Genomic DNA, 16,386 nt, shown 5'->3' with positions numbered 1-16,386 from the left:
ATTATGTAGGAGTACATGGAAATATGTTTCCTCGGTATTCTCTGACCTATTCAGAAATGTCATGGAGAATCTTGCCTGGAGGTATGTGACACCCAGCATCCCAGATTCAGTCAATGTGTAAAAATATGGCTTCTGCCCCAACATTCAGTCAAGTTAGATTCAATGAATCAATCATATTTATTGAACCTTACTGTTTGCAGCCCACTGTACTAAGCGCTTGGGAGCGTACAACACAATATAACAGACACATTCCATGCCCACAGTGAGCGATACAGTTAATCGTGTTCATTGAATGCTTACTGCATGTAGAGCACTGTACTAGGCACTTGAGAGAGTGCCGAATAACATCTTCCCTGTCCACAGTCTACAGAGAAAGAGAGAGTCTAGGAAATCCCTCCACACAAAAGGCCCTAGCTTCATTTTTTGGCTCTTTCACTGTCCTGGGTGTCTACTCTGAATCTGGGATTTACCCGAGGCCTGGTGAGTTTAGCCCATGAGGGCAGCTCCAGGCCTGAGCCCTGCTGCTGAGGATCTTCCTGTTCCATCAGAGATTGAATATGGCCCTCGAGGATGGCTCTGCCTTTCCCCAACCTAGCCCAGAAGCCATAAATGTAGCCCAGAAGCCATAAATGTAGAAGCCATATCTACCAGAAAGTACAAAGGCAGGACCTAAGGTCTTGTCTTATGCTGTTGCGTCGCCTCTGACCGGCAGGGACTGTCTCTATCTGTTGCCGACTTGCTCATCCCAAGCGCTTAGTACAGTGCTCTGCACATAGTAAGAGCTCAATAAATACTATTGAATGAATGAATGAGCTACATCACGGACACATCTCTCCCGGAAAACCCCACCTCTATCTGCAATCATTCTGGTAGTGTATCCATAGAGTTTTCTTGGTAAAAATACAGATGTGATTTACCATTATCTCCTTTAGAGCAGTAAAACTGTGTCTCCACCCTTGAGTCTCTTCCATGCCGCTGCTGCCCAGCACAAGTAAGCTTTGACTTGTAGTAGATTGCCTTCCACTGGCTAGCTACTGCCCAAGCTAGGAATGGAATGGATATGCCTCTGCTTGACTCTCCCTTCCATAGCCGAGACAGGTAGAGTACTGGAAACTCTCCAGGTACAAGCCTGAGAGGGGGGATCTAGGGTGCCCCCCCAAAATGTTCAAATTTTTTTTATTCCAACATTTCGTGGAGAGGAATTTTCTTTTTTTTCTCCCTCTGGTTCTAGTGAGACTATATTCAAAGTTCTTATTAAGGACTCTATTGGCACCTGACATTGATTCTTTCAATAAGAGTTCATGTTGGGCTCTATTTTTCAGTAGTCGCTTATGCCAAAATCATTTAGGAATCTGTAACAAGCCACACTGAAGGGTCTAGACTCTAAGCTTGTTACAGGCAGGGAACGGGCATGCTAATTCTGATGCACTCTCTCAAGTTCTTAGTATAGTGCTGGATATAGTAAGTGCTTGATAAGTATAATTTATTATCTCATATGAAGTAACTGTCATCCTTTGCTTCTCTCTTCCATACCTCCCCATCTACATTTGTCAGGTGAGAAAGAAGTAGTCTCCATGGGGATGGAAAAAGGGATAGATTGGTAATAATTTATCATACTTTTAGTGGTACCTCTACAACATAAAAAAACATGAAAATCCATTAACCAGCAATGTTTATTGGTTGGATTGTTAGGGTAGAATTAAAATAGTGAGGATATCATTAATAACCGTGTGTTTTTTTGTTATGTGCTTAGTATTAGTCAATCAGTCATACTTACTGGGTGTTAACAGTGTGCAGAACACTATTTCAAGCTCTTGGGAGAGCACAATTTAGCAGAGGTCGTAGACATGCTCCCTGCCTAAAAGGTGCTTAGCATGTGGCAGGCACTGTACCGAGTGCTGAGGTAATTTCAACACAGTCAGATTAGATAGCCCCTTTCCCACATGGAGTTCAAAATCTTAGGAAGAGTGAGAATATGGAATGAGAACAGATATTTAATCCCCATTTTACAGATGAGGAAACTGAGGTATGGAGAAAGTAAGTGACTTTCCCACGGTTACAGTGAAAATAAATGGTGGGCCTGGGCTTAAAGCCTATGTTTCTTACTCTCAGCCCTGTGTTCTATCTACAAAAAAACATGGTATCCTGTAAAACAGCATTTTGGAACTTAAAAATGGTTAAGTACTTTTGAATCGTAAGAACACAATGTGAGTGGCTGGAACTGATGTTGATTTAAGAACTGATGTTGATTTTAAAGAGTGAATGGTGTTGCTTTTAAAGATAATCTTTAAAAGATGCTCAGCACTATGAACATAAACTGAATCCAAATGAATCAGGTGCTTTATGAGATGAGTAATCTAGGCAGGAGATTTGTGGAGTGTGTCTCAGTTATACATTTAACAATAGTAATGGAATCACAACTCAGCTGTGTTGAAGAAAGCATCACAATTTCCATTGCAAGAGTAGAAACATAAAAATATTGTCTTATAAAGAAAAAAAATGCTAAAGAAATTTTACAAATAGATGAACCATCACACGAACTTGATGCTAATATACAGATATCTAAAACGAAAGATTGATATAGCTTATCTATTTTGTTTTGTAACTTACTGATCGCTGAAATGGAAAAGTCTGCACAGTATTACTCTTTGGAGATTTCCATTAATATTAAGACATTATCACTGTGGAAAGAACTTAGCAACATTCATAAAGAGCTTAAAAGATGTACCCCACACAATCATGCCACATTTGACAAGATTTCTACTGGGCAGCGTCCAAGAGATGATTAAAGTAATGGAGTGGCTGTTGCATCATCAACATTTGGATGATATGTGGATGTGAAACGAAAAGACAAATAATGAGAAAACTCTCAAAAACACCAACGTGTCCAAATGGGCAGTATGATCAACCTATATGGGATATTCTAAAGTGACTTCTGAGGGAGTGGAATTAAACAGAAATTGTGACTGAAAGGAGTTCACCTCCAGCAGACTCTAACCACCTCAAAGATGCCCCTCTATTTGGTTTCATTCAGCAGTGCAAAATGGTCAGAAATTTATAAGAGATTAGTACAAGGCACTTCAAAATCCACTTTACAACCATGCTATTTTGACCTTTCCCCCTGTACCCCCTTTTATGAAGTTACAGTAATTTATACCTGCTATATACTATTAAATAATAATAATAGTGGTATTTGTTAAGGTCTTACTATTTGCAAAGCACTGTTCTAAGCACTGAGCGGATACAAGGTGATCAGCTTGTCCCAAGTGGGGCTCACAGATTGAATCCCCATTTTACAGATGAGGTAACTGAGGCACAAAGAAGTTAAGTGACTTCCCCAAAGTCACACACCAGACAAGTGGCAGAGGAGGGATTAGAACTCAGGTCCTCTGACTCACAAGCCCCTGCTCTTTCCACTAAGTCAGGCTGCTAAGTACTTAGAACCATGTGCTGCATCCAGTAAGGGTTCAATAAATGCCATTGATTGATATTTTTATTTTCTCATGGGAACACATGTGCTCCAGAACATGAGATTGTTGTCCACTTTCAGAAAGACACACTAATATTTTGGATGCTTACGATGTACCATTGATGGATAGCCTGATTGCCTTCTGCATTAGGCACTCCTTTTCCTTTCCTCTAGCTTCCTCTTACATGCATCTTGTTATTCTGGCTGTCTGGCTTATTTCCACCCAGAAGAGAATTGGGGAGTTTTGTTGGTCTGTTAATTGGTAGTGTAAAGGGAAATTTAATAATAACACAACCTTCTTTAATTGTTTGCTTAAGCTCTGCACATAATAAGTGCTCATTAAATACCATTGATTGATGTAAAGGGTCTTGGGCAACCACATGGAACATAATGTAAGAGGGCCATTCTACAGTGTGGTCAAAATGTCCTTGGGAAACATGATACTTTTCTTAGGACTCTGTTTCTAAAGGAATAAAGGGTTTCCTGAGACAGCCAGGAGCCAGGCCTAGACAAAGAAGTCCAGGCATTCCAGCCCTGGATAGAAGCAGTGTTAAAACAATAAGCCCCAAGTATGCAGATTCAGGAAGAGCCTGTATATAAGAGGCACAATTTCAGTCTGCCTTGAAAATCATTAAACTATTTCTGAAATTGGGCTAACTGGCAATGATTTGATAATATACCTTACAATTATATTTATTGAACTTTGTTAACAAATGTTAAAGGACAAATGAATATAACTTGTCTTTGGCTTAGTGCAAAACTTTTTTTATGAGCCATAAGTGGTATTTATTGAGTGCATATCATGTGCAGAGTACTGTATTCACTGTACAATTCCACTGAGTTAGTAAACTTGATCCCTGCCCACAAGGAGTTTACAGTCTACAGGTTCCACCTATTTCAATGCATGTTTGCCCTATGTAAACAAACAGTCAGAAGAGTCAATCAGTCAACCAGTGAAGTTTACTGAGCACTCACTTTGTGCAGCACAGTAATAATTTTCTGAGAGAATACAATACCACAGAGTTGGAAGACATACCCCATATCCACAAGGAGCTTACAGTCTAGAAGAGGAGAAGGATTTTGAAATTGACAGGATAATAAATCAATCAACCAATCATATAATTATTAAGCATGTCCTCTGTGCAGAGCACTGGGCTAAGCACTTGGGAGAGTACAGTATCCCATTCCCTGTCCACAAGTAGTTTGCAGGCCAGAGAGGGGAGCAAATATTAACATAAATTATGAATACATAAGTGCTGTGGGGCCGAGGGTGGGGTGGAAAAAGAGTACAAATCCAAATGCAAGAGCGATGCAGAAGGGAGAGGGAGTAGGAAAAATTAGGTCTTAGTCATGAAAAGCCTCTTCGATGAGATGTGATTTTAATGAGGCTTTGAAGGTTAGGAGAGTGATGGTTGTCAGATATGAAGGGGGGTGGAGTTCCAGGCAAGAGGCAGGATGTGAGCTAAGGGTCGGTAGTAAAATAGAAGGGATTTGGGAACAGAATCCTGTTGGGTAAAGGTTCAGACACTGTGAGCCGAGCGATTTTTTTCTGAAAATCAGGTGATCAGTATCATTTTATGGTGTAATTTGGAGAATATATAATATACTAAATTCTTAGTAAACCATAACAGGTTGGGAAATGAAACTAATCCCTCTGATGTTTAGGTACTTAATGGAAAGGCTCAAATTCTGTCTTTTTAAATTTGTTTCAGCAGTGTCTCCACAGCAGGGGTGTAGCAGACAGGATTTTGCTGTGTGTCACATGCAGAAAAAATTCAGGAATCAGTACAAAGATGCCTACAATTTTTATTACACCTTATGAAATAATCTGATAACTTCAGTAATAATAATAATTGTGGTATTTATTAAGTGCTTACCAAATGCCAAGCACTATACTAAGAGCTGGGGTAGATACAAGGTAATCATGTCCCACACTCATTCTTTCAACCTTATTTATTGAGTGTTTACTGGGTGTAGAGCACTGTACTAAGCCCTTGGGAGAGTACAATACAACAATAAACAGAAATACTCTGCCCACAAGGAGCTCACAGTCCAGAGGGGGGAGACAGATATCAGTACAAATAAAGAAAGTGCAGATATGTACATAAGTGCTGTGGGGCTGGGAAGGAGGAAGACAAAGGGAGAAAATCAGGGTGCCACAGAAGAGAGTGGGAGAAGAGGAAAGGGGGACCCTAGTCAGGGAAGGCCTCTTGGAGGAGATGTGCCTTCAACAAGGCTTTGAAGGGGGAAGAGTAATTGTCTGTTGAATTGAAGAGGGAGGGTGATCCAGGCCAGAGGCAGGATGTGGGCCAGGGACCTGTGTCGAGATGGGGCTCACAGTGCTTATCACATTTAGCTGTCCTGAAAAGTGCATCAAGGTTCTGGACTGGTTCATGATAACGTGGCTGACCAGGTCAGATCCGAGCATGCCCTATCCGATATCATTCCCAACACCAATGGAGATGCACAGTCATCCCAGTTCTGTTCAATGCATTTTATGCAGCGAGGCTGGAAATGGCAATAAGAGGCTCAGGTTATGTGTTAGAGTACACTTCTACACCTTTGGGATTCTCTTCCAACAGACTTCTAGTATCATCCAAAGACTTAGAGATAGTCATTCAAGAATTGCTGTATGCAGATGATGGCACCCTAGGGGCACACATATATAAGAAGATGTGCAAGTGATTGTAAACTGCTTCACTGAATCAGCCAGAGTTTAAAGGCTGACTATAAGTAACCTTATAAAAAGAGGCAAAGGAAAAACAATTCCAGGCCCTGCAAACATCACACCTGCCAACACAAAAAAGGACAACCTTTTTGTACACATAATATAATAATGATGGTATCTGTTCATTCATTCAGTAGTATTTATTGAGCACTTACTATGTGCAGAACACTGTACTAAGCTCTTGGAATGTACAAATCGGTAACAGATAGAGACAGTCCCTGCCCTTTGATGGGCTTACAGTCTAATTGACTGTAATTAGTCTAATTACAGTCTGTAAGGTCTAATTAGATTGTACAGTCTAATCTGTTAAGCACTTACTATGTGCCAAGCACTCTTCTAAGTGCTGGGAGAGACACAAAGTAATCAGGTTGTCCCACGTGGGGCTCACAGTCTTAATCCCCATTTTACAGATGAGGTAACTGAGACCCAGAATAGTTAAGTAACTTGCCTGAAGTCACACAGCTGACAAGTGATGGAGCTGGGATCAGAACCCACAAACTCGGACTCCCAAGCCCAGGCTCTTTCCACTAAGCCACGCTGCTTCTAACATAATATGGCTGGGATGGTATTGTTACTCATTAAGCTTTTTAGTCATACACACACTCCTTGGTGCATCTTCTTGGATACTATAGGCAACCTTTTACATTTCCTTTTACCAAAGTAAAGAAAAAAAAAGAACCTAAGTCTAGATCTAGCCAAAATATGCAGAAATGACTTGGTGCAATTATCCTCTTGATTTTGATCAAATGGCATTGAGGAAAAAGTGAGTATTCAATAATAGTAATAATAATTGTGTACTTGTTAAGTGCTTACTGTTTGCTTGGCACTGTACTAAGCACTAGGGTGGAGACAAGCAAATCGTGTTGGACACAGTCCCTGTCCCATGTGGGGCTCACAGTCTCAGTCTCCATTTTAAATATGAGGTAACTGAGACACAGAGAAATGTAGGGACTTGCCCAAGGTCCCACATCAGACAAGTAGCAGAGGTGGGATTAATACCCATGACCTTCTGACTCCCCAACCTGTACTCTATTCACTATAACATGCTGCTTCTCGTAGATCCAGTTCATCTAGATTGTTGTTCTACTTCAATTATATGGGTAATTACTCAATTGTCCACTTGCCTACAAACATAGGTATAAACTGTTTTAATCTAGTGTTTCCAATAATAATGGTTATTTCAACTGCAATTATTCCTTACAATTGTTACCACCAATTCAATTTTACCAACCAATTCACACTGTTCAGTTGTGTTTTGCTAATAGCATATTTGAGCAGGATATTATTTGTTGGTATTTAGCCCTGATGTTATGCCGGTGGAAAGAGTGCCACTTTGGGAATTTGGAGAACTGATTTCTAGTCTTCATCCTGTTTGGTGGGGCTACATCATCAGTGGTGAAGTTTTCTGACTGAAGAACCGCTCGGGAGGTGGCTAGATCCAGCAGCAGTCATGTAAAGTAGTAATAGTAGTGATAGAGAATAGATGATGACTATTTATCATATTTGTGTATTTATCTGTAATTCTATTTATTTCGATGCTATTGATGCCTCTCTACTTGTTTTGTTATCTGTCTCCCCCTTCGGACGGTGAGCTCATTGTTGGGTAGGGATTGTCTCTACCTGTTGCCGAATTGTACTTCCCAAGCACTTAGTACAGTGCACTGCACACAATAAGCGCTCAATAAATACGATTGAATGAATGAATAACAGTAGTAATAATAGTAATAGTATTTATTGAACACTTACTCTCTGCAGAGCACTGCAATGAAGCACTGGGAGACCATACACAGTTGGGAATTGTACACAGTTCCTGGCCCTTAGAAGACTTATAATCTAAGACTATGAGGTTGGGGAAGGAACATGTGACATATGTAAAGGGTGGTGAAGCAATAAAACATTAAAGCCATCCATCAGTCAATCAATCATATTTACTGAATGCTTGACTGTGTGTAGGGTATTGAACTAAGAGCTTAGGAGTACAAAATAACAGTTGGTAGGCACACAAAGGAACATAAAAACAAAACCAAATAAATAATAATAATGACAATAATAATAATAATAATGGTATTTGTGAAGAGCTTCCTCTGTGCCAAGAACCCTTCTAAGAGCTGGGATTGATACAAGGTAATCAGATTGGACACAGTCCCTGTTCTACATGGGGATCACAGTCTTAATCCCCATTTTGCAGATGAAGTAGCTGAAGTACAGAGAAGTTAAATTACTTGCCCAAGGTCATACCGCAGACAAGTGGAAGAGCTGGGATTAGAACCTGTGACCTTCTGACTCCCACCCTGTGTTCTATCCATTACACCATGCTGCTTCTCTAAATAAAAAACAAAACTGGGCGGGTGCTGTGGCTAGAGGAGGAGAATTTCAGGCTCTTTGTGGCTCAAAGTCCAAGCATAGCGATAGCCAAAGAAACCACTTTGGGAGCTACTTGTCTTCCTGAGGTTCTATGGAGGGCTCTAGACAGTAATCTTGTTGTAGGCAGGGAATGTGTCCGTTTAGTGTTATTTTGTACTCTCCCAAGCGCTTACTACAGGGGTCAGCACACAATAAGCATTAAGTAAATACACCTGAATTCAGTAAATCCTAGAACGAGTAGTCTACACTCGCTGCTTAGAATTGCTTAACTCCCATTCTCTCCTGGACCCCCTCCAATCTGGCTTCCATCCCCTCCACTCTACCGAGACTGCTCTCTCTAAGGTCACCCATGACCTCCTTCTTGCCAAATCCAATGGTTCCTACTCCATTCTAATCCTCCTTGACCTCTCAGCTACCTTTGACACAGTCGACCATCCCCTCCTTCTCCACACCTTATCTCACCTTGGCTTCACGGACTCCATCCTCTCCTGGCTCTCCTCTTATTTCTCTGGCCGGTCATTCTCGGTCTCCTTCGCAGGTGCCTCCTCCCCCTCCCATCCTTTAACTGTTGGAGTTCCTCAAGGGTCAGTTCTTGGTCCTCTTCTGTTCTCCATTTACACTCACTCCCTCGGTGAACTTATTCGCTCTCACGGCTTTGACTACCATCTCTACGCAGATGACATGCAGATCTACATCTCTGCCGCTATCCTCTCCCCTTCCCTTCAGGCTCGCATCTCCTCCTGCCTCCAGGATGTCTCCACCTGGATGTGGGCCCGCCACCTAAAGCTCAAAATGAGCAAGACTGAGCTCCTCATCTTTCCTCCCAAGCCCGGTCCTTTCCCAGACTTCCCTATCACCGTGGATGGTACGACCACTCCCCGTTTCTCAGGCCCGCAACCTCAGTGTCATCTTTGACTCGTCTCTCTCATTCACCCCACACATCCGATCCGTTACCAAGACTTACCGGTCTCACCTTTACAATATCGCCAAGATCCACCCTTTCCTCTCCACCCAAACAGCTACCTTACTGCTACAGGCTCTCGTTATATCTCGGCTAGACTACTGTGTCAGCCTTCTCTCCGATCTCCCTTCCTCCTCTCTTGCCCCACTCCAGTCTATTCTTCACTCCGCTGCCCGGCTCATCTTCCTGCAGAAATGATCTGGGCATGTCACTCCCCTTCTTAAACACCTCCAGTGGTTGCCTATCAACCTCCACTCCAAACAAAAACTCCTCGCTCTAGGCTTCAAGGCTCTACATCACCTTGCCCCTTCCTACCTCTCCTCCCTTCTCTCTTTCTACTGCCCACCCGGCATGCTCTGCTCCTCTGCCGCCCGCTTCCTCACCGTCCCTCGGTCTCGCCTATCCTGCTGTCGACCCCTGGGCCACATCCTCCCATGGTCCTGGAATACCCTCCCTCCTCACCTCAGACAATCTAATTCTCTTCCCCTCTTCAAATCCCTACTTAAAACTCACCTCCTCCAAGAGGCCGTCCCAGACTGAGCTCCCCTCTTTTTCCCTCTGCTCCCTCTACCCCCCCTTCACCTCTCTGCATCTACACCCTCTTCTCTCCCCTTTCCCTCTCCTCCTCCCCCGTCCCACCCCCTCAGCACTGTACTCGTCCGCTCAACTGTATATATCTTCACCACCCTATTTATTTTGTTTATTTTATTTAATGAGATGTACATCACCCTGATTCTATTTAGTTGCCATTGCTTTTATGAGATGTTCTTCCCCTTGACTCTATTTATTGCCATTGTTCTTGTCTCCCTGTCTCCCCCGATTAGACTGTAAGCCCGTCAAAGGGCAGGGACTGTCTCTATCTGTTGCTGACTTGTACATTCCAAGCACTTAGTACAGTGCTCTGCACATAGTAAGCTCTCAATATATACTGTTGAATGAATGAATGAACTGACTGACTGGCCTCATGCTGTGGCTGATTTTCTATTTCCTGCCAGGGTGGTGGCCATCAGAATGAGTTGTATTGTCTACAATCATGTGGATGAGAGTAGGTACGGATTCCCGGGGAGTCAGTGTGGCTGGTGGTCCAGTGGCAGGGGGTCAAAGACCACAGTGGTTACCATGGCAACTGTCCACTGCATCATGGTGCTAGAGCACAGCACTGACACAGTGCATGAGTCACTTCTGTTGTACATGGGTCCTGTGTGTAAAAAGTCTGAACTTTGCAGTATGTCTGCGTTCAAAAGTCATGCTTGCCTCCTTGTGCTGATCACTCTATGGCTGTGATAGAGTCTCTTCAGCCCTTTACTCAGCCAAAGTTTGCACCTGGAACCAACTCAGGAGGGCTCAGATGTCCAATAATATCCACAGGGTCCTAAAAGTCTTTGGCTTTCCCTTTCAGGAGTGGGCAACAATTGGAGGCCCCAGTAAGCAATCTTCAATTCATCTAACCCTTAGATCATCAACAGGGGCCCTTGGCTCTCAAAGGTTTATGAACAAATAGCAAGAACATCATTCAAAATTGTCAGCCAACCCCTCTCTAAAGATGGGCAGCAGGACGCTCAGAAGAATGTTATTTTCCTTCCCCTCCCATCACTTCTCCAGCAGACACATCTCTCCAGCACCCCTCAACTGTGTCCAGGGCAGACACAGAGGTTGGAGCATTACTGGGACTTTGAATAGATAAATTGAAAAGGTCAAAAGGAGACAAATACGAAAGAATACCAATTATCTTTTCTTCTGATGCATTTTCCTTCCCCAAGACCCTTTCTACTTTCCTGAAAGTGGCCTGGTGTCCTTGCTCTGTTGACTAATTCCTCTGTGTCTCTGAGGGATCACATATTTCAGATTCAATCCCTCCAGACTCTCCCATTCAGCTCTTTCCTTCCTACATTACCTTACTGATCTACTACAAACCAACCCACACACTTCGCTTTTCTACCACCTTCTGATTTTCTGTACCTCTATCTCATCTATTTCACCCCTGGCCCCTTGCCATACCCTTCCCCAGCCTGCAACACCCCCCTCCTTTCATATACAACAGACCCCCACTCTCCACACCTTTAACAGCCTCGTAAAATTTTATCTTCTACAAGAGGTCTTCTCTGACCTGGCCCTCATTTTCCCATCAGTCTTCCCCTCTGCATTACTGGTTCATTTGGTTGTGAATCCTTTAAGCATTTTGATATTCATCCCAGACCCACAGCACATAGGTACATATCGTACTGTATCTGTTTCCTCTCCATAATTTATTTTAATGTCTGTTTCTCCCTGTAGACTGAAACTTTCTAGGAGGCAGGATCATGCCTATGAACTCTATTGTATCATACATTCTCAAGCACTTAGTACAGTGCTCAGTCCACAGGTCTCCACTCCTCAAGTACCTCCAGTGGTTACCAATCCACCTCTGCATTAAAGAGAAACTCCTTACCATCTACTGTAAAATACTCAATCAGCTCTAGCCTCTTACCTTCTTTTGCTGATTTCCTCCTAAATTCCAGCCCATAATAATAATAATAATAATGTTGGTGTTTGTTAAGCGCTTACTATGTGCAGAGCACTGTTCTAAGCGCTGGGGTAGATACAGGATAATCATGTTGTCCCACGTGAGGCTCACAGTTATCCCCATCTTACAGATGAGGTAACTGAGGCACAGAGATGTTGCACAGAGAAGTTAAGTGACTTGCCCACAGTCACACAGCTGACAGGTGGCAGAGCTGGGATTAGAACCCATGACCTCTGACTCCCACATCTGGGCTCTTTCCACTGAGCCACGCTGCTTCTCAAGCCCATACACATCACTCTTCCAATTCCAAACTACTCACTGTATTTCGATCTCATTAAGCCCACTGCTGACCCCTTGGCCTTGTCCTCCCTGTGGCCTATGACTCCCTCACCCTTTATATCCAACAGACCACCACTAACCCCTCCTTCGAAGCCCTACTGAAATTACATCAGTCAATCAATCAATCATAGCTACTGAGCACTTATCATGTGCAAAACATTGTACTAAGTACTTGGGAGTGTACCATATAGCCGAGTGGGTAGAGGCATTCCCTGCCCATAATGAACTATGACTCTTCCAGGAAGCCTTCCATGACTAAACCCTCATTCCCCCTACTTCCTGCAATGACTAGGCATTTGGATCTGTACCCTTTAAGCACTTGATAGTCACCCCACCCTCAACCCCAAAGCACTTATATACATATCTGTAAATTATTTATTTATATTGATGCCCATCTACCCCTTTAGATTGTAAATTCGTTGTGGTTGGGAATGGGTCTACCAACTCTTCCAGTGCTTAGTACAGTGTTCTGCACACAATAAATGCTCAAAGAATATCATTGATTGATTGATATTATCCATGCATGCTAAACCAATTAGTGAATTGGTCAGATTTTATAGCTTGCTTAATGTGGAACTCCATCATTTCATTTTCCTTCTGCCTTTTTTCTCTCCCTTCCTCCTCCTCCCAAATAGTATATTTTATGGAGTAGTGGATAGAGCATGGCCCTGGGAGTCAGAAGGTCAGGGGTTCTAATCCTGACTCTGCCACGTGTCTGCTGTGTGGCCTTGGGCAAGTCACTTAGCCTCTGAAGTGCCTCAGTTACCTCAACTGTAAAATGGGAATTAAGGCTGTGACCTTCATGCAGGACAGGGACTGCATCCAACCTGAGTTGCTTGTCTCTACCCCAGTGCTTAGTACAGTGCCTGGCATATAGTAAGCACATAGTAAGCACTGAGCAAGCAGGGAGAGTAATTGCCAATCAGATTTGAGGAGCGACAGCATTCCAGGCCAGAGGCAGGATATGGGCAAGGGGTCGGAGGCAAGATAGACTGCGCCTCGATCTTATCTATATTGCCTCCAATTCCTTAACCACATCCTGCCTCCAGTCTGGAATTCCCTCCCTCCTCAAATCCCACAGAAAATACTCTCCCCACCATCAAAGCCTTACTGAAGGCATATCATCTCCAAGAGGCCTTAGCCCTCCCTTTCCTCTTCTTTCACTTCCTTCTGCGTCACTCTGACTTGCTCCCTTTGTTTTTCCCCTTTCCCAGTCCCACAGAACTTAAGTACATATCTGTAATTTATTTATTTATATTAATGTCTGTTTTCTGCCCTCTAGACTGTAAGCTCATTGTGGGCAAAAATGTGTCTGTTTATTGTTGTACTGTACTCTCTCAAGTGTTTAGTACAGGGTTCTGCAAACAGTAAGCACTCAATAAATACAATTGAATGAATGGATGAATGATTGAACAAATACTACACATTATTATTATCATTACAATATACTTATTCATTCAGTCACATTTATTGAGCGCTTAACGTGTGCAGAGCACTGTACTAAACTCAGAGCTTAGTGAATTAGATAAGATATTTTTGTTTGTTTTGTTTGTTTGGTTATTGTATCCTTTCAAAGCTCCTTATAGGCCAGAAAATCTTCCAATAATATCATAATAGAGACAGCCAAAATCAAAACAACCTGTGAAGGTAAGATAGATTTGGTCAACAGACCTGTGAAAAAAATAGTTATAATAACACAGATGTTATTGGAAAGAATATTTATAAGAAACACTTTTTACCTATGGATTGTATACGGAATTCAAAAATTTATCCCTTAGCAACTCAGTACACTTTGGAAAATACTAACCCAAAAGATTACACATTTAAGTTTATTATATTCAAAAGTAGCACATTTTTTGGGTTGCCAGAGGATTCAGGGGACAGAAAGGTAGGACATCAGGTCACCTCATTTCTACATTCCTACAGCAAAGACTACAACTTTTCCCAAGCCTTGATCAAGGTAGCACGTTAGTTCTCAATAAAGAAGAGTGCTCAGCTGGAGTTTGGTATCTATGGTTCTCAAATAGTTGCCATCCTGTTGAAGGTTGGCATGAATGAGGTAAGCTTCCAGATAGTAAATGTGATATCCAGCCGCCTGTAACTAAATTTTATTTGAGCAGCCATATTGTCAACCAAATGAGCTGCTACTTCCATACACCCACATGCAGCAGAGAATGTGATTAGATTTTATTTCCACTTAGGCTAGATAGATCTCTAAATTCAATGGCACAGGGAAGCAGGTTTATGCATTTGCTATGAAAGGCACCAATGTATCAGAGAATAACATGAAAATTGGAATAGCTCACAGTAAAATGTAGGCCATCCTCTTACTATTCCTAAACTATCCCTATATATGGGAATCTTTTTTTCCCCAGTACTTCCTGGCTTTAGTAAGAACCTCTAATTATAACAGAGCAAAAGTTCCCAGATATCCCTAGGTGACATTTAAGAATCACCTCAAAATACATCAAATACACTGGGCAAATCAATACAATTGTTAGGAGACTGGATATTTTAGGAGCTCTGCTCACGAATAGAGATTCTAGTTCATGTTTCAAGTCAATCTGCATTTATACCAGCCTAATTTTTTTTAGGATATTGATAAGATTTAGTCACTGATGACTGGGGTTATTTAACAGTTTGCATAAGACAAATAATTTTTGACAACACATTCCTTATTCTCCAGGGAGGCAAATGAACTATTCATAAAATGAAACTACCTATTATTATTATCATATATATTATTACTTTCAGCAGCAACAGCAACATCATTATTAGCAAGTGCTATAATATATCAATAAAAATATCATTAAAACAATTACAATTCATAATTCTAAATTTATTTATTAAGTACTTACTATGTGCCAGTGTTAAGTGCTGGGGTAATCAATCAATCATATTTATTGAGTGTGTTCAGTGTGCAGAACAATATTAAGTACTTGGGACATTACAACAATATGACAGAATTAGTAGATATGTTCCCTGTCCACAAGACATAGAGAAGGAGCACGGCTTAGTGGATAGAGCATGGACCTGTGTGTCAGAAGTACCTGGGTTCTAATCCTGGCTCCACCACATGCCTGCTGGGTGAACTTGGGTATCTCAATTAATGCCACTGGACCTCAGTTACCTCATCTGTAAAATGGGGATTAAGAGCATGAACCCCATGTGGGACAGAGACTGTAACCAACCTGATTGATTTGTATCTACCCCAGCACTTAGAACAGTGTTTTTCACATAGTAAGTGTTTAATAAGTACCGTGATTATCATATAGTACAATCAGATGAGACACAGACTTTGTCCCATTTAGGGCTCCTAGTCTAAGGGGAGAGAGAAATCAATCAATGAATCATATTTATTGAGCACTTACTGTGTACAGGGCACTGTACAAAGCACTGGGGAGAGGCAAAGCAGCACTAAATTCACTCACAAATGCATCAGGGACTTGGAAAAAGAAGCACAAATGGCTAGGAGAGGGATAATCAGAAGCAGAGCAATTGTTCTGGCCAAGTTGCAGCTGCTTTTAGTACATTTTGTTGTGACTGACAAAGCTTTTCACTGAAGCTTTATTAACTAGAATAGTTTATAAAGATTATAAGCTTGTTGTGGGCAAGGAATGTGTCATGTGGTTATATTGTTATAGTGTACTTTACTCTCCAAGCACTTAGTATAGGGTTCTGCTCTCAATAAATATGAATGATTGATTGATTGAATGAATGCCAGTAAACATCAGTTGGAGGAGTCATTCTCTTCAGAGTTTGTGCCGAGGCCTGTTCTAGTTTTCTTGGGTCAGACTGCATGCTAGCCTCCATCTGTGTGCCTTTCTGCTTTTAAAGGAAAATTCAGCCAACACCCGAGAGCCTACTGTTAGTGCAATTCTGTGTTGTCCAGTTGGTATATGCCACTCATCATTAAGAGAATACAGGTCGTTCAGTGTGAAAAGAAATGTTCCAGACTGACAATCTTCAAGATCACCAGACTGAAGTCTGAAGACAGGTAAAATCATGGGGGCCCATCAAAG

General features: G+C 42.0%; 1 non-coding gene across 1 annotated transcript; it reads right to left on the bottom strand.

Moving 5' to 3' along the window:
- Positions 1-1,001: 1,001 nt before the first annotated feature.
- LOC114812520 lies at positions 1,002-1,139 on the bottom strand. The gene has a single exon (XR_003760170.1). It is a non-coding gene; the product is annotated as a small nucleolar RNA SNORA7 (small nucleolar RNA).
- Between the last annotated feature and the right edge of the window lie 15,247 nt (positions 1,140-16,386).

This window comes from Ornithorhynchus anatinus, chromosome 5 (genome assembly GCF_004115215.2).
Source record: "Ornithorhynchus anatinus isolate Pmale09 chromosome 5, mOrnAna1.pri.v4, whole genome shotgun sequence".
Taxonomy (NCBI): domain Eukaryota; kingdom Metazoa; phylum Chordata; class Mammalia; order Monotremata; family Ornithorhynchidae; genus Ornithorhynchus; species Ornithorhynchus anatinus.
This window is presented reverse-complemented; position numbering and strand designations above follow the sequence as displayed.